A 14,757-nucleotide genomic window follows, 5' to 3' on the forward strand; every position below is an offset into this window, starting at 1 on the left:
AATCCTTTGATTTTATAATTTGGGTGCAAGTCACTGTTACCCACTGGAGTAAGTCCTACTGAGGGCAGTGGTTGTGTCTAATTAGTCTTCATACCCTCAGCATCCAGCCCAGTGCTGTGCACACAGAACGTTGCTCTCCTTACGCACACATGAATATGGTTCATTATTTTCGTAACTTGCAGGTCATGCCTCCATTCTATATGAGACTAAGTAACCCCAGCTGAATCAATGGATCTCTGCTGCTGTGTACCCTACAGCATGCTGCCTGGAGTTCTTTATGTAAAAAGCAGCTTAATATAAAAATATACCATACCTGAAATTCAGAGTCTTCTTTATGTAAAAAGCAGCTTTATATAAAAACATACCATACCTGAAATTCAGAATCTGTTCATGGGATTCTTCATATTTGGGACAATCTTTGAAACACTAAGCACACATACATAAGTTATTGTATTGTATAATAATACTAAATTATGAATTAATTTGATCTGTGACCATCTATCAGAAGGATACAAGGATTCCATAGACTGCAAACCAAGTAAACTGGAAAGTGGAAATGTTGCTTCTGTCTACCCACCATTTAAAAGAAAAAGTCCCTAGAAAATTTTTCAAGCAGTCTCATGTAAAAACAAAATGCACAAAAACTGTTCCCACCTCATCGTAATAAACAGAAAAGAGCAGTTTTCTTAACATCTAGGCTATCTCCCAAAAATGAAGAACTTGTCCCTGCTTCCACTTTCAATCTGACATGTGTTCAAAATAAAAACAGTTTCAAGTTGTTCTGAATTGATATCAGAAATCCTTCACTCACAACAAAAAGTGGAAGAGAGCCTGAGACTTTTCATTTATAAGTACTAATCAGACTTCACAGTTAGAAAGAGTAAAGAGAGAGACATATAGCACCAGAATGTTTCAGTCCACCTTGGCAGAATATAGAACCACCTACGAACCCAATTTGATCCTCTTAAACACGCCGATTCATCATTTGAAGAAACCTCAAATCAATCAACTGTCAGGGCCTTGTGGCCTGATAAACTGGTATTAAAAAGCCATTAAACAGCCAACCGCAATGGTTCACGTCTGTAGTCCCGGCACTTTGGGAGGCTGAGATGGGCGGATCACCTGAGGTCAGGAGTTTGAGACCAGCCTGGCCAACGTGGTGAAACCTCGTCTCTACTAGAAATACAAAAATTACCCAGGCATGGTGGCGCATGCTTGTAATCCCAACTACTCGGGAGGCTGAGGCAAGAGAATCACTGGAACCCAGGAGGCAAAGGTTGCAGTGAGTCGAGATTGTATCCCGGGCTACCAAGCTAGACACCATCTCAAAAAATAAAAATTAAAAAAAGCCATTAAACATATTTAAACTGTATTTACTAGTCTTTAAAATGCAAATAATACTACCTACATCATAAGCCTGTACTGAAGAATGGAATTAACTAATAACACCTGTAAAGAATTTAGCACAATGACTACCATGTAGTAGATACCAAATGCATTTTCCTTCTATCTAACTCAGGCTTCATCGCCTCAAGGAAGCCTATATACTACAAGATAAAAATGTGGCGGCACTATTCACAATAGCAAAGACTTGGAACCAACCCAAATGACCAACAATGATAGACTGGATTAAGAAAATGTGGCACATATACACCATGGAATACTATGCAGCCATAAAAAATGATGAGTTCATGTCCTTTGTAGGGACATGGATGAAATTGGAAATCATGATTCTCAGTAAACTATCACAAGGACAAAAAACCAAACACTGCATGTTCTCACTCATAGATGGGAATTGAACAATGAGATCAAATGGACACAGGAAGGGGAACATCACACTCTGGGGACTGTTGTGGGGTAGGGAGAGGGGGAGGGATAGCATTAGGAGATATACCTAATGCTAAATGACGAGTTAAAGGGTGCAGCACACCAGCATGGCACATGTATACATATGTAACTAACCTGCACATTGTGCACATGTACCCTAAAACTTAAAGTATAATAATAATAAAAAAATTATTTAATAAAATAAAATAATCATTATTTACTAAAAAAAAAGATGGTTATCTAAATATATATTCTTTTTGAGTTGAAATGTTAAAACTGCTTATTTAGAAAACATGTCATTTTATACCTATTAATGGAGGTAAGATTAAAAATACTGATTCCACCTGGTGGGGGAGGAGGTGAAAGACGTGATAAACACTTGAAGGAGTGGGAGGGACTGCATATATTTACAGAGGAAAATTCTATAACATATCTCAAAAATCTTGAAAACGAGCATAACGAACCAACATGTTCACTTCCACAGTTTTGATTTATTCAATTAACAAATACTTATTAAAGGCTCATTATGTGTCAGGCACTGATTTGAGGTGCTAGAGAGGATTAATAAGTTAGACAAAAAATATCTGCCTTCAAGGGACAAAACATTCTAGCAAGTAATAAACAAAAATGTAAAACATACAGAATATCAAATAACCACAACTTTCATGAAGAAAAGTGAAGCAGCGATAAGGGAGCGAAAGAGCTGGCAATTTAGAATATAGCAATTTGACGCAGGGGAACAGAAATAGCATCAATGAGGTGGCAGTTCAGGGAAGACCTAAAGTAGTAAGGGGGGAAGTCGCCTGGATATCTGGAGAAACAGCATAAGTAGCAAAAGGAACAGCAGGTGTATAGGCCTAAGACATGAACATGCTCAGCATGTTTGAGAGAGGCCAGGAGGGACAGGTTACAGAGTGGGTATACCAATCCCATAAACCCTATAATCTCTTATGCAGATACAGGTTTTATATTACCTAATACAACATGCTATAAGCCTGAGATGAGTCCAGGCCTCCTTTGAACTGCCCAGCACTGCCACAACTGAGATGAGAAGAGAGTTTGACAGAATGAGTCAGTGCATCACATGCATCTGATACAGTTCACCCCTTCACCACTCTGATCACTGTGCCCTACATTAAACTCAATCCATTGTCAATTCTTCATGTTAGTGACCAGCTGCAATTTATAAAGGACCTAACACACAGGAGTTAACAGCACATGCCCCAGACTTCACTCCTGCAACTTGTCTCAAGGCCATAATTGATATTCATCATCTCTCTCTTCTACCATCCATTCCAGATTTTCCTCTCCTGGTCATTGCCAAAAGCAGTTATCCCATTTAGACTTTTTTAAAACTTGAGCTGTGTGCTTAAAGCACTCCTTCTATAAGACTAACACAAAAAGAAAACATAACTTGAAAGAAACTGAATTATTCAACAACTTCAAGAAACTCACCTTATTCTCTGGTGAAAAATTGAATGATTTCCATAATACAAGACATAATCTGAAATTAAAAAAAGAAAAACGAGAGAGCTACATGGAATGAGTACCATACGACACAGTCTATTTACTTACAAATGATTTCTAAAAAGTGCCCGTGAAGAAGTTCCATTCCAAGATGGCCAAATAGGAACAGCTCCAGTCTACAGCTCCCAGCGTGATAGACGCAGAAGATGGGTGATTTCTGCATTTCCAACTTAGGTACGTGGTTCATCTCATTGGGACTGGTTGGACAATGGGTGCAGCCCACAGAGGGTGAGCTGAAGCAGGGCCGGGTATCGCCTCACCTGGGAAGCACAAGGGGCCAGGGGGTTTCCCTTTCCTAGCCAAGGAAAGCTGTGACCGGCTGTACCTGGAAAAATGGGAAACTCCCACCCAAATACTCCCTTTTCCAGTGGTCTTAGCAAATGGTACACCAGGAGATTATATCCCGCAGCTGATTCCGTGGGTCCTATGCCCATGGAGCCTTGCTCACTGCTAGTGCAGCAGTCTGAGATTGACCTGCAAGGCAGCAGCCTGGCAGGAGGAGGGGCATCCACCATTGCTGAGGCTTGAGTAGGTAAACAAAGTTGCTGGGGAAGCTCAAACTGGGCAGAGCCCACCACAGTTCAACAAGGCCTGCTGCCTCTGAACAAAAGTCAGCAGGAACTTTTGCAGACTTAAACTTTCCTGTCTGACAGCTCTGAAGAGAGCAGTTGTTTTCCCAGCATGGTGTTTGAGCTCTGAGAACGGACAGACTGCCTCCTCAAGTGGGTCCCTGACCCCCGTGTACCCTAACTGGGAGACACCTCCCAGTAGGGGCTGACTGACACCTCATACAGCCAGGTGCCCCTCTGGGAAGAAGCTTCCAGAGGAAGGATCAGGCAGCAGTATTTAGTGTTCTGCAATATTTGCTGTTCTGCAGCCTCCACTGGTGATACCCAGGCAAACAGCATCTGGAGTAGACCTCCAGCAAACTTCAACAGACCTGCAGCTGAGGGACCTGACTGTTAGAAGGAAAACTATCAAACAGAAAGGAATAGCATCAACATCAACCAAAAAAAAAAAAAAAAAAAAAAGGACATCCACACCAAAACCCCATCTGTAGGTCACCAACATCAAAGACCAAAGGTAGATAAAACCGCAAAGATAGGGAGAAACCAGAGCAGAAAAATGGAAAATTCTAAAAACCAGAGCACCTCTTCTCTTCCAGAGGATCACAGCTCCTCGCCAGCAAGAGAACAAAGCTGGACGGAGAATTACTTTGACAAGCTGACAGAAGTAGGCTTCAGAAGGTTGGTAATAACAAACTTCTCTGACCTAAAGGAGGATGTTCGAATCCATTGCAAGGAAGCTAAAACCCTTGAAAAAAGATTAGACGAATGGCTAACTAGAATAAACAGTGTAGAGAAGACCTTAGATGACCTGATGGAGCTGAAAATCATGGCACGAGAACTACGTGACACATGCACAAGCTTCAATAGCCGATTCAATCAAGTGGAAGAAAGGGTATCAGTGATTGAAGATCAAATTAATGAAATAAAGTGAGCAGAGAAGTTTAGAGAAAAAAGAGTAAAAAGAAATGAACAATGCCTCCAAGAAATATGGGACTATGTGAAAAGATCAAATCTATGTTTGATTGGCGTACCTGAAAGTGATGGGGAGAATGGAACCAAGTTGGAAAACACTCTTCAGTATATTATCCAGGAGAACTTCCCCAGCCTAGCAAGGCAGGCCAACATTCAACTTCAGGAACTACAGAGACCACCACAAAGATACTCCTTGAGAAGAGCAACTCCAAGACATGTAATTGTCAGATTCACCAAGGTTGAATGAAGGAAAAATGTTAAGCGCAGCCAGAGAGAAAGGTCAGGCTACCCACAAAGGGAAGACCATCAGACTAACAGCAGATCTCTCGGCAGAAACTCTACAAGCCAGAAAAGAGTGGGGGCCAATATTCAACATTCTTAAAGAAAAGAATTTTCAACCCAGAATTTCATATCCAGTCAAACTAAGCTTCATGAGTGAAGGAGAAATAAAATCCTTTACAGACAAGCAAATGCTGAGAGATTTTGTCACCACCAGGCCTGCCTTACAAGAGCTCCTGAAGGAAGTACTAAACATGGAAAGGAACAGCTAGTACCAGCCACTGCAAAAACATGCCAAATTGTAAAGACCATCAATGCTAGGAAGAAACTGCATCAACTAACTAGCAAAATAACCAGCTAATATCATAATGACAGCGTCAAATTCACATAGAACAATATTAACCTTAAATGTAAATGGGTTAAATGCCCCAATTAGATGACACAGACTGGCAAATTGGATAAAGAGCCAAGACCCATCAGTGTCTTGTATTCAGGAGACCCATCTCCCATGCAGAGACACACATAGGCTCAAAATAAAGGGATGGAGGAAGATCTACCAAACAGATAGCAAAAAAAAAAGCAGGGGTCACAATCCTCATCTCTGATAAAACAGACTTTAAACCAACAAAGATCAAAAGAGACAAAGAAGGCCATTACATAATGGTAAAGGGATCAATTCAACCAGAAAAGCTAACTATCCTAAATATATATGCATCCAATACAGGAGCACCCAGATTCATAAAGCAAGTCCTTAGAGACCTACAAAGAGACTTAGACTCCCACACAATAATAATGAAAGACTTCAACGTCCCACTGTCAATATTAGACAGATCAACGAGACAGAATGTTAACAAGGATATCCAGGACTTCAACTCAGCTCTGCACCAAGTGGACCTAATAGACATCTACAGAACTCTCTACTCCAAATCAACAGAATATACATTCTTCTCAGCACCACATCCCACTTATTCCAAAATTGACCACATAATTGGAAGTAAAGCACTCCTCAGCAAATGTAAAAGAACAGAAATCACAACAAACTGTCTCTCAGACCACAGTGCAATCAAATTACAACTCAGGATCAAGAAACTCACTCAAAACCGCACAACTACATGGAAACTGAACAACCTGCTCCTGAAAGACTACTGGGTAAATAACGAAATGAAAGCAGAAATAAAGATGTTCTTTGAAACCAATGAGAACAAAGACACAACGGACCAGAATCTCTGGGACACATTTAAAGCAGTGTGTAGAGGAAAATTTATAGCACTAAATGCCCACAAGAGAAAGCAGGAAAGATCTAAAATTGAAACCCTAACATCACAATTAGAAGAACTAGAGAAGTAAGAGCAAACACATTCAAAAGGTAGCAGAAGGCAAAAAATATAAGATCAGAGCAGAACTGAAGGAGATAGAGACACAAGAAACCCTTCAAAAAATCAATGAATCCAGGAACTGGTTTTTTGAAAAGATCAACAAAATTGATAGACCACTAGCAAGACTAATAAAGAAGAAAAGAGAGAAGAATCAAATAGACACAATAAAAAATTATAAAGGAAATATCACCACCGATCCCACAGAAATACAAACTACCATCAGAGAATATTATAAGCACCCCTAGATAAATAAACTAGAAAATCTAGAATAAATGGATACATTCCTGGACACATACACCCTCCCAAGACTAAACACAAAGAAGTTGAATCTCTGAATAGACCAATAACAGGCTCTGAAATTGAGGCAATAATTAATAGCCTACCAACCAAAAAAAGTCACGGACCAGACGCATTCACAACTGAATTCCACCAGAGGTACTAAGAGGAGCTGGTACCATTCCTTCTGAAACTATGCCAATTAATAGAAAAAGAGGGAATCCTCCCTAACTCTTTCTATGAGGCCAGCATCATTCTGATACCAACGCCTGGCAGAGACACAACAAAAAAAGAGAATTTTAGACCAATATCCCTGATGAACATCGATGCGAAAATCCTCAATAAGATGCTGGCAAACTGAATACAGCAACACATCAAAAAGCTTATCCTCCATGATCAAGCCAACTTCATCCCTGGGATGCAAGGCTGTTTCAAAATACGGCAATCAATAAACATAATCGATCACATAAAGAGAACCAACAACAAAAACCACATGATCATCTCAATAGATGCAGAAAAGGCCTTCAACAAAATTCAACACCCCTTCATGCTAAAAACTCTCAATAAACTAGGTATTGATGGAACGGATCTAAAAATAATAAGAACTATTTATGACAAACCCACAGCCAATATCATACTGAATGGGCAAAAACTGGAAGCATTCCCTTTGAAAAGTGGCACAAGACAGGGATGCCCTCTCTCACCACTCCTATTCAACATAGTGTTGGAAGTTCTGGCCAGGGCTACCAGGCAAGATAAAGAAATAAAGGGTATTCAATCAGGAAAAGAGGAAGTCAACTTGTCCCTGTTTGCAGATAACATGATTGCATATTTAGAAAACCCCATCATTTCAGCCCAAAATCTCCTTAAGCTGATAAGCAACTTCAGCAAAGTCTCAGGATACAAAAATCAATGTACAAAAATCACAAGCATTCCTATACACCAACAACAGACAAACAGAGAGCCAAATCGTGAATGATCTCCCATTCACAATTGCTACAAAGATAATAAAATACCTAGGAATACAACTTACAAGGGATGTGAAGGACCTCTTCAAGGAGAACTACAAACCGCTGCTCAATGAAATAAAAGAGGATACAAACAAATGGAAGAACATTTCATGCTCATGGATAGGAAGAATCAATATCATGAAAATGGCCATACTGCCCAAGGTAATTTATAGATTCCATGCCATCCCCATCAGGCTACCAACGATTTTCTTCACAGAATTGGAAAAAACTACTTTAAATTACATATGGAACCAAAAAAGAGCCCACATTGCCAAGACAATCCTAAGCAAAAAGAACAAAGCTGGAGGCATCATGCCACCTGAATTCAAACTATACTACAAGCCTACAGTAACCAAAACAGCATGGTACTGGTACCAAAACAGAGACGCAGACCAATGGAACAGAACAGAGGCCTCAGAAATAACACCACATATCTAAAACTATCTGATCTTTGACAAACCTGACAAAAAGAAGAAATGGGGAAAGGATTCCCTATTTAATAAATGGTGCTGGGAAAACTGACTAGCCATGTGTACAAAGCTGAAGCTGGATCCCTTCCTTACATCTTATACAAAAATTAACTCAAGATGGATTAAAGACTTAAATGTTAGAGCTAAAATCATAAACGCCCTAGAAGAAAACCTGGGCAATACCATTCAGGACATAGGCATGGACAAGGACTTCATGACTAAAACACCAAAAGCAATGGCAACAAAAGCCAAAATTGACAAATGGGATCTAATTAAACTAAACAGCTTCTGCACAGCAGAGGAAACTGCCATCAGAGTGAACAGGCAACCTACAGAATGGGAGAACATTTTTGCAATCTACCCATCTGACAAATGGCTAATACCCAGAATCTACAAAGAACTTAAACAAATTTACAAGAAAAAAACAAACAACCTCATCAAAAAGTGGGCAAAGGATATGTCTTCTTTTGAGAGAAGTCTCAAAAGAAGACATTTTTTGCAGCCGACACATGAAAAAATGCTCATCATCACTAGTCATCAGAGAAATGCAAATCAAAACCACAATGAGATACCATCTCACACCAGTTAGAAAGGCGATCACTAAAAAGTCAGGAAACAGCAGTTGCTGGAGAGGATGTGGAGAAATAGGAATGCTTTTACACTGTTGGTGGGAGTGTAAACTAGATAAACCATTGTGGAAGACAGTATGGTGATTCCTCAAGGATCTAGAACTAGAAATACCATTTGACCCAGCCATCCCCTTGCTGGGTATATACCTAAAGGATTATAAATCATGCTACTATAAAGACACATGCACACATGTGTTTATTGCGGCACTACTCACAATAGCAAAGACTTGGAACCAACCCAAATGTCCATCTATGATAGACTGGATTATGAAAATGTGGCACATATACACCATGGAATACTATGCAGCCATAAAAAAGGATGAGTTCATGTCCTTTGCAGGGATATGGATGAAGCTGGAAACCATCATTCTGAGCAAACTATCACAAAGACAGAAAATCTAACACTGCATTTTCTCACTCATATGTGGGAATTGAACAGTGAGAACACTGGGACACGGGGTGGGGAACATTACACACCAGGGCCTGTCATGGGGTGGGGGGCAGGGGGAGGGAAAGCATTAGGAGAAACACCTAATGTAAATGACAAGTTAATGGGTGCAGCAAACCAACATGGCACATGTATACCTATGTAACAAACCTGCACATTGTGCACATGTACCCTCGAACTTAAAGTATAATTTAAAAAGTGCATGCAATCCTTTATCTTTACTTTTCATAATAGCTATATTGTCATATGATATAGTTATACTACTGTCCACAAATACTGTCCAATAGAATGTTGCAAACATCCAGAACATGTATATTCCACTTTCTCACAGAAAGTTTGTTTTCAGGTGGCAAGAAATGAAAACCTTTACAAACTTTCAGGGTTTTCTATAATACCTTCAACTCATAATAATCGTTAATTGATTAGTATTTGTCCAATCTCATGAAAAACTTACAATACTGGACTAGTATTTGGGGGTCTGGTTTTTTTCCAAATATTTTTATATTTTTTGTTTTGATTAATTCATTCTACTGTATTTTGAATACAGATGACACATTTGTCTTTTTTTGATTTTGGCTTTTTTCCAGATAGTCATGTAAAAATGAATCAAATTCAGCAAATAGTTTCATGATTCTTATGAAATATCCATTATTCCAGGAATGTCACTTTCAATCATAACCTCATGTAGAGCAAGCCTCAATTAAAATACAATAATTGCCACTATTCATTCAAAATGATAACAAATGTTCTTCAACACTTTGGTAAGTGCTTTTATTTGATTTACATTGAATTAAAAAAACTCAAGCCTTCATATGCTCCGTGGAGTCTTTAACATATTTTGAGAGTTCTTCTATATTCATTCAGTTGGAAAACCATGCCTTGTAAATAAATCTGTTCTTGTAAATATTATTTACTAACTAAACACCATATGCAGACTTTTAGTTCTGGGATATGCCAACCAAGATCTCATAATAGTTTGAACATTTTAAAATTTGTGAATAATGTTTAGTATCTCAGGGACAAATGCACGAGTAGGTAGTCCCAACACCGAGTGCTCCAGTCCCTCACCTTAAAGAGCTTCAAGAATGACACCAAAGGATTCTACCAGTCCTGAATCAACCTTCTATCATTTCCCAGTAAAGTAGATAGGCAGAGAAATTCAGATATTAACTACTAATATTTGCTTCTTAAAGACACATATCCATGTTACACTTGCAAGAACAGGTCTAAAGAGTCTGTTACATATTGTTTTCCCTCCAAGAAGGAGACACAGAATTCCAGCTGTTAACTACGCAGCCATAAAAAGGAACGAGAACATGTCCTTTGCAGGGTCATGGATGGAGATGGAAGTTGGAAGCCATTATCCTCAGCAAACTAACACAGAAACAAAAAACCAAACACCCTGTGTTCTCACTTATAAGTGGGAGCTGAATAATGAGAACACATGGACACATGGTGAGGAACATACACACTGGGGCCTGTTGGGGTGGAATTTTGGGAAGGGACAGCATTACGAAGAGTAGCTAAGGTATGCTGTGCTTAATACCTAGGTGATGGGATGATCTGTGCAGCAAACCACCATGGCACACATTTACCTGTGTAACAAACCTGCACATCCTGCACATGTACCCCTGAACTTAAGAGTTGAAGTATAAAAAATAAATAAATAAAAAACTAGAAAAAAAGTCTATGGCCTAAGAAGGACTTTACACAAATATACTGTGGCTCTGTAAAATAATTTCTCTTTTTTAAGAAGCACACACTGAAGTTTTTAGGTATAAAAAGCCATTATGTCTGTCACTAACTCTTGAATAGTTCAGACAGAAAGAAAATAAATTTAAAATGATAACATATGGGGAACTGAGGGAACGACTGTACAGAAACTTTGTACTATTTTGCCACTTTTCTGAAGTCTAAAATTATATCAAAATAAAACTTCATAGGACATTATAAAGTTGAGAATGTTCCCTTTTGTTCTCAGTGTGTTGACTTGTGTTTATCAGGAAGTGGTATCAAATTTTATCAAATGCTTTTCCTGTGTATATTGAGATGATTATGTGGTTTTTGTCCTTCATTCTGTTGACATGGTGTTTTATATTAATTGATTTTCACATGTTAAACCATACTTGCTTTCATGGGATAAATCCCACTTCATATAAGTTTTGGTATACTTTTGTGGGATTTGGTTTGCTAGTATTTTATTGAGGATTTTTGCATCCTTTTTCATAAAACGTAGTGGTCTACACTTTAATTGTGATGTCTTTGGGTTTCATAGCATTGTAATATTGCCTCAAACTGAATGGGAAATTGTGCTCTTCTATTTTTGGTCAAGGTTGTAAGAAACTTGTATAAATTATTCTTTACCTGTTTAGTAGAAGTAGCCAGTGAAGTCATTTGGGGCTATGCTTTTCTTGTGGTGGTTTTATGATTAATAATTGATATGGTTTGGCTCTGTGTCCCCACCCAGATCTCACCTTAAATTGTAATAATCCCGAAGTGTCAAGGGCAGGACCAGGTGGAGATCATTGAATCACAGGGTAGTTTCTTCCATGCTGTTCTCATGACACTGAGTGAGTTCTCATAAGATCTGATGGTTTCATAAGGGGCTTCCCCATTTGCTCTGCTCTCATTCTCTCTCCCGCCTTACACCGTGATTGTAAGTTTCCTGAGGCCTCCCCAGCCATGCGGAACTCTGAGTCAATTAAACCTCTTTTCTTTACAAATCACCCAGTCTCAGGTATTTTATCATAGCAGCATGAAAATCGATGAATACATAATTCAATCTCTTTATTTGTTACTTTTGCTCGATGATCTATTTCTTCTTGAGATAGTTTCGGTAGTTTGTGTCTTTCTAGGAATTTACCTATTTTGTATAATTTAATTTGTGGACATACTGTTGTTCATAGTATTACTTACAATCTTTTTCATTTCTGTAAAGTCAGTAGTGATGCCTCCTGTTTCCTTCTCAATTTTAGTTATTTGAGTCTTCTGTTGTTTTTCAGGATTGTTTCGTTTTGTTTTGTTTCCTTTTGGCCAGTCTAACTAAAAGCTTTGTCAATTTTGTTGATCTTTTCTAAAAACAGCTTTTGATTTTATTGACTTTCTCTACTTTTTTCTTCTATTCTTTATTTCATTGGTTTCTACTCTGTTAATTTCCAAAACCTTTCATTTTCTTCTTTCTGCTTGCTTCAGATTTAGTTTGTTTTTTTACCAGTGTCTCAAGGTAAAAGACTAGGTTATTGATTTGAGACCCATTATTTTCTTAGTAATTGTTCTAGGCATTATCATATACATAACTCACCAAAGGATGCCTGAAATTTATGCTAAATTAATTCCTGTGAGATAGTGAATTATTATACTAATAACTCTATAACTATTTGCTCTGCCCTCTTTTGGTGCTATTATTATTACATATATTACATCTATATATGTTACAAACTCAATAATACACTGTTATGATTACTAATTCATAGTATTTTATGTCTTTTAAGGAAGCAGAAGAAAAAGGTATACATTTATAGAGCTTTTCATTTTTATTTTCTTACTTACAAGTTCTCCTTATTTCTAGGGGTTCAAATTAACATCTGCTATTGTTTCTTTATTCCAATATACCTTTGCTCCCACCTTTTCCCTTTGTGTCATTCTTGTTAAGTGTAATACATTTCTATATGTTATAGGCCTTGAAATACACTTATGTACATACTCTTTTATACAATAAAATACTTATTTTTTAAAATAAGTTACAAGGAGAAAGGAAAAAATATACATTTATGCTGTCTTTTATAATTACATAATTCCCTTACTATTTGTCCAGGTGGATTTGTATTACCATTTGAAAAGGTCACTTGCTTTCTGCTTGAAATCATCTTTTAGTATTGCTCATAGAGTAGATCAGCTAGCAATAATTTTCTTCAAGTTTCTATGCTTGAATTTTTCCACATGTTGTTTCAACCAAAGTCGGTATTTTGGGGAATAGCTTTCAAGCCCTTTGATTTTATGGATGGCCTCTTTTCCTGGGCAAAACCTCTGAGCCATGGCCCCTTCCACTGGACAGGGGTGGGAGCCTCTGATCTTCTTTGCTTGTCTCTCCCAGCATGGAAACTCCACCCTACATGTGAACCACAGTGAAGAGATCCCATGTTCTTAGGCTGACAAGCCTGGGTTAGACCTTCCACTGTATGAATGGGGCAGGGGAGGTTGAAAGCCCTTGACTTCTGGTCACACTCACCAGGAATTTAGTTTCTACAACTTGGTATTGGACGGAATGAGAAATGCTCATAGACTGCCCCTCCTAATGGGATATTTTATCCCTGACTGGAAGATGAAAGAAGAGGGAACACAGGCTTCTTGGCCATACCCACCTGTAGTGGAACGTTTGACAATCTGAATTGAAGATGGGGAAGAAGCAGGTTGTGGAACAAGTACCATCGACTCTTGCTATTGCTACCATAATTGTAGGGGTCTTCTTGAATAGATGTTTCGTTGTTTGATATATGTTTTTATGACAATTTGCAGAGATTTTAAATGGTTCAAATGATTATGACAAAAGTAACAATGATATACTCTGAAAAAATAGGTTAAAAGATTTTGACCGGGCGTAGTGGCCCATGCCTGTAATCCCAACACTTTCGGAGGCTGAGGTGGGTGGATCACTTGAGGTCAGGAGTGCGACACCAGCCTGGCCAACATGATAAAACCCCATCTCTACTAAAAAACACAAAAACTAGCCAGGCCTGGTGGCATGTGCCTGTAATCCTAGCTACCTGGGAGGCTGAGGCAGGAGAATCACTGGAACCCGGGAGGCAGAGGCTGCAGTGAGCCAAGATTGCAACACTGCACTCCAGCCTTCAGCCTAGGGGACAGAGTGAGACTCCGTCTCAAAAAAAAAAAAAAAAACTCTAAAGTAGTTTTAATAATGATGAAGCTAAAGTGTTCAGGAAGAATAGGAAGAGTTTGAATAAAATTATTTTATAAAATATGAGTAAGATAGAACAATATATCTCATTTCATATATACCTAATGTATAATTTTTTATGTTTGTGTAACTAAATTAACAAATAAATGCTCACAAGGGTTTTTTACAATTTCTTGTTTTTACTGTAAAATAGAGTTAATACCACCTATTCTGCATGTAAGTAGTCATGAATGAAATAGATACATAACATATGAAGCTCTTAGAAAACAATTTATGAAAAATCAAATTACAGTATACTAAATAAAAAGAGGAAAAGCATCTATAAACTAAATATTTTTACAATTATTCACTCACCAAACAGAGGCAGCACAGTAAGGTGGTTCAAGAAGAGAGTTTGGGATCAGGAATCCCTGGGTTCAGATTAGTTATAGTGCTATGAGTTTAGACAACTGATAGAGT

Source organism: Pan troglodytes, chromosome 1 (assembly GCF_028858775.2).
Source record: "Pan troglodytes isolate AG18354 chromosome 1, NHGRI_mPanTro3-v2.0_pri, whole genome shotgun sequence".
Lineage (NCBI taxonomy): Eukaryota > Metazoa > Chordata > Mammalia > Primates > Hominidae > Pan > Pan troglodytes.